Consider the following 5,938-nt stretch of genomic DNA (forward strand, 5'->3'; position numbering starts at 1 on the left):
GACGGAGAAAGATGACAACGAAGCAGACATCGATGGAGAAATACGACAACGGATCAGACAACGACGGAGAAAGACGCCAACGACGGAGAAAGACGACAACGACGGAGAAAGACGACAACAACGGAGAAAGACGACAACGAAGCAGACAACGACGGAGAAAGACGACAACGACGGAGAAAGACGACAACGACGGAGAAAGACGACAACGAAGGAGAAAGACGACAACGAATCAGACAACGACGGAGAAAGACGAAAACGACGGAGATAGATGACAACGACGGAGAAAGACGACAACGAATCAGACAACGACAGAGAAAGACGACAACGACGGAGAAAGACGACAACGACGGAGAAAAACGACAACGACGGAGAAAGACGACAACGAAGCAGACAACGACGGAGAAAGACCACAACGACGGAGAAAGATGTCAACGAAGCAGACAACGACGGAGAAAGACGACAACGACGGAGAAAGATGAAAACGAAGCAGACAGCGACGGAGATAGACGACAATGAAGCAGACAACGACGGAGAAAGACGACAACGACGGAGAAATACGACCACAAAGCAGACAACGACGGAGAAACACGACAACGACGGAGAAAGACGACAACGAAGCAGACAACGATGGAGAAAGACGACAACGACGGAGAAAGATGAAAACGAATGAGAAAGAAGATAACGAAGGAGAAAGACGACAATGATGGAGAAAGACGACAACGAGGCAGACAACGACGGAGAAAGACGACAACGACGGAGAAAGACGACAACGAAGCGGACGACGGAGAAAGACGACAACGAAGCAGACAACGACGGAGAAAGACGACAACGACGGAGAAACACGACAACGACGGAGAAAGACGACAACGAAGCAGACAACGACGGAGAAAGACGACAACGAAGCAGACAACTTCGGAGAAACACGACAACGACGGAGAAAGACGACAACGACGGAGAAAGACGACAACAAAGCAAACAACGGCGGAGAAAGACGACAACGAAGCAGAAAATGACGGAGAAAGACGACAACGACGGAGAAAGACGACAACGAAGCAGACAACGACGGAGAAAGACGACAACGACGGAGAAAGAAGACAACGAAGCAGACAACGACGGAGAAATACGTCAACGACAGAGAAAGACTACAACGAAGCAGATAAAGTCGGAGAAAGACGACAACGAAGCAGACAACGACGGAGAAAGATGACAACGACGGAGAAAGACGACAACGAAGCAGACAACGACGGAGAAAGACTACAACGACGGAGAAAGACGACAACGACAGAGAAAGACGACAATGAAGCAGACAACGACGGAGAAAGACGACAACGACGGAGAAAGACGACCACGAAGCAGACAACGACGGAGAAACACGACAACGACGGAGAAAGACGACAACGACGGAGAAAGATGAAAATGAATGAGAAAGACGATAACGAAGGAGAAAGACGACAATGACGGAGAAAGACGACAACGAAGCAGACAACGACGGAGAAAGACGACAACGACAGAGAAAGACGACAACGAAGCGGACAACGACGGAGAAATACGACAACGACGGAGAAAGACAACAACGAAGCAGACAACAACGGAGAAACACGACAACGACGGAGAAAGACGACAACGAAGCAGACAACGACGGAGAAAGACGACAACGACTGAGAAAGATGACAAAGAAGCAGACAACGACGGAGATAGACGACAACGAAGCAGACAACGACGGAGAAACACGACAACGACAGAGAAAGACTACAACGAAGCAGACAACGATGGAGAAAGACGACAACGACGGAGAAAGACGACAACGAAGCAGACAACGACGGAGAAAGACAACGACGGAGAAAGACGACAACGACGGAGAAAGATGACAACGAAGCAGACAACGACGGAGAAAGACGACAACAACGGAGAAAGACGACAACGAAGCAGACAACGACGGAGAAAGACGACAACGACGGAGAAAGACGACAACGATGGAGAAAGACGACAACGAAGCAGACAACAACGGAGAAGGACGACAACGACGGAGAAAGTCGACAACGACGGAGAAAGAAGACAACGAAGCAGACAACGACGGAGAAATACGTCAACGACAGAGAAAGACTACAACGAAGCAGATAAAGACGGAGAAAGACGACAACGAAGCAGACAACGACGGAGAAAGATGACAACGACGGAGAAAGACGACTACGAAGCAGACAACGACGGAGAAAGACGACAACGACGGAGAAAGACGACAACGACAGAGAAAGACGACAACGAAGCAGACAACGACGGAGAAAGACGACAACGACGGAGAAAGATGTCAACGAAGCAGACAACGACGGAGAAAGACGATAACGACGGAGAAAGATGAAAACGAAGCAGACAACGACGGAGATAGAAGAAAATGAAGCAGACAACGACGGAGAAAGACGACAATGACGGAGAAAGACGACCACGAAGCAGACAACGACGGAGAAACACGACAACGACGGAGAAAGACGACAACGACGGAGAAAGATGAAAATGAATGAGAAAGACGATAACGAAGGAGAAAGACGACAATGACGGAGAAAGACGACAACGAAGCAGACAACGACGGAGAAAGACGACAACGACAGAGAAAGACGACAACGAAGCGGACAACGACGGAGAAAAACGACAACGACGGAGAAAGACGACAACGAAGCAGACAACGACCCAGAAAGACGACAACGACGGAGAAATACGACAATGACGGAGAAAGACGACAACGAAGCAGACAACGACGGAAAAAGACGACAACGACGGAGAAAGACGACAACGAAGCAGACAACGACGGAGAAAGATGACAACGAAGCAGACAACGACGGAGAAAGACGACAACGACAGAGAAAGACGGCGACGACCGAGAAAGACGACAACGAATCAGACAACGACGGAGAAAGACGACAACGACGGAGAAAGACGACAACGAAACAGACAACGACGGAGAAAGACAACAACGACGGAGAAAGACGACAACGACGGAGAAAGACGACAACGAAGCAGACAACGACGGAGAAACACGACAATGACGGAGAAAGGTGTCAACGTAGCAGACAACGACGGAGAAAGACGACAACGACTGAGAAAGATGACAAAGAAGCAGACAACGACGGAGATAGACGACAACGAAGCAGACAACGACGGAGAAACACGACAACGACAGAGAAAGACTACAACGAAGCAGACAACGACGGAGAAAGACGACAACGACGGAGAAAGACGACAACGAAGCAGACAACGACGGAGAAAGACAACGACGGAGAAAGACGACAACGACGGAGAAAGATGACAACGAAGCAGACAACGACGGAGAAAGACGACAACGACGGAGAAAGACGACAACGAAGCAGACAACGACGGAGAAAGACGACAACGATGGAGAAAGACGACAACGACGGAGAAAGACGACAACGAAGCAGACAACGACGGAGAAAAACGACAACGACGGAGAAAGACGACAACGAAGCAGACAACGACGGAGAAAGACGACAACGACGGAGAAAGACGACAACGACGGAGAAAGACGACAACGAAGCAGACAACGACGGAGAAAGACGACAACGACGGAGAAAGACGACAACGACGGAGAAAGACGACAAAGACGGAGAAAGACGACAACGAAGCAGACAACGACGGAGAAAGACGACAACGACGGAGAAAGACGACGATGAAGCAGACAACGACGGAGAAAGACGACAACGACGGAGAAAGACGACAACGTGGGAGAAAGACGACAACGACGGAGAAAGACGACAATGAAGCAGACAACGACGGAGAAAGACGACAACGACGGAGAAAGATGACAACGAAGCAGACATCGATGGAGAAATATGACAACGAAGCAGACAACGACGGAGAAAGACGCCAACGACGGAGAAAGACGACAACGACGGAGAAATATGACAACGAAGCAGACAACGATGGAGAAAGACGACAACGACAGAGAAAGACGACAACAACGGAGAAAGACGACAACGAAGCAGACAACGACGGAGAAAGACGAAAACGACGGAGATAGATGACAACGACGGAGAAAGACGACAACGAATCAGACAACGACAGAGAAAGACGACAATGACGGAGAAAGACGACAACGACGGAGAAAAACGACAACGACGGAGAAAGACGACAACGAAGCAGACAACGACGGAGAAAGACCACAACGACGGAGAAAGATGTCAACGAAGCAGACAACGACGGAGAAAGACGACAACGACGGAGAAAGATGAAAACGAAGCAGACAGCGACGGAGATAGACGACAATGAAGCAGACAACGACGGAGAAAGACGACAACGACGGAGAAATACGACCACAAAGCAGACAACGACGGAGAAACACGACAACGACGGAGAAAGACGACAACGAAGCAGACAACGATGGAGAAAGACGACAACGACGGAGAAAGATGAAAACGAATGAGAAAGAAGATAACGAAGGAGAAAGACGACAATGATGGAGAAAGACGACAACGAGGCAGACAACGACGGAGAAAGACGACAACGACGGAGAAAGACGACAACGAAGCGGACGACGGAGAAAGAAGACAACGAAGCAGACAACGACGGAGAAAGACGACAACGACGGAGAAACACGACAACGACGGAGAAAGACGACAAGGAAGCAGACAACAACGGAGAAAGACGACAACGAAGCAGACAACGACGGAGAAACACGACAACGACGGAGAAAGACGACAACGACGGAGAAAGACGACAACAAAGCAAACAACGGCGGAGAAAGACAACAACGAAGCAGAAAATGACGGAGAAAGACGACAACGACGGAGAAAGACGACAACGAAGCAGACAACGACGGAGAAAGACGACAACGACGGAGAAATACGACCACAAAGCAGACAACGACGGAGAAACACGACAACGACGGAGAAAGACGACAACGAAGCAGACAACGATGGAGAAAGACGACAACGACGGAGAAAGATGAAAACGAATGAGAAAGAAGATAACGAAGGAGAAAGACGACAATGATGGAGAAAGACGACAACGAGGCAGACAACGACGGAGAAAGACGACAACGACGGAGAAAGACGACAACGAAGCGGACGACGGAGAAAGACGACAACGAAGCAGACAACGACGGAGAAAGACGACAACGACGGAGAAACAGGACAACGACGGAGAAAGACGACAACGAAGCAGACAACGACGGAGAAAGACGACAACGAAGCAGACAACGTCGGAGAAACACGACAACAACGGAGAAAGACGACAACGACGGAGAAAGACGACAACAAAGCAAACAACGGCGGAGAAAGACGACAACGAAGCAGAAAATGACGGAGAAAGACGACAACGACGGAGAAAGACGACAACGAAGCAGACAACGACGGAGAAAGACGACAACGACGGAGAAAGACGACAACGACGGAGAAAGACGACAACGAAGCAGACAACGACGGAGAAAGACGACAACGACGGAGAAATCAGACAACGACGGAGAAAGACGACAACGACGGAGAAAGACGACAACGACGGAGAAAGACGACAACGAAGCAGACAAAGACCGAGAAAGACGACAACGACGGAGATAGACGACAACGAAGCAGACAACGACGGAGAAAGACGACCACGAAGCAGAGAACGACGGAGAAACACGACAACGACGGAGAAAGACGACAACGACGGAGAAAGACGACAAAGACGGAGAAAGACGACAACGAAGCAGACAACGACGGAGAAAGACGACAACGACGGAGAAAGACGACGATGAAGCAGACAACGACGGAGAAAGACGACAACGACGGAGAAAGACGACAACGTGGGAGAAAGACGACAACGACGGAGAAAGACGACAATGAAGCAGACAACGACGGAGAAAGACGACAACGACGGAGAAAGATGACAACGAAGCAGACATCGATGGAGAAATATGACAACGAAGCAGACAACGACGGAGAAAGACGCCAAC

Source organism: Gallinula chloropus, assembly GCF_964237585.1.
Source record: "Gallinula chloropus genome assembly, contig: HAP1_SCAFFOLD_37, whole genome shotgun sequence".
In the NCBI taxonomy this organism is placed as follows: Eukaryota; Metazoa; Chordata; class Aves; order Gruiformes; family Rallidae; genus Gallinula; species Gallinula chloropus.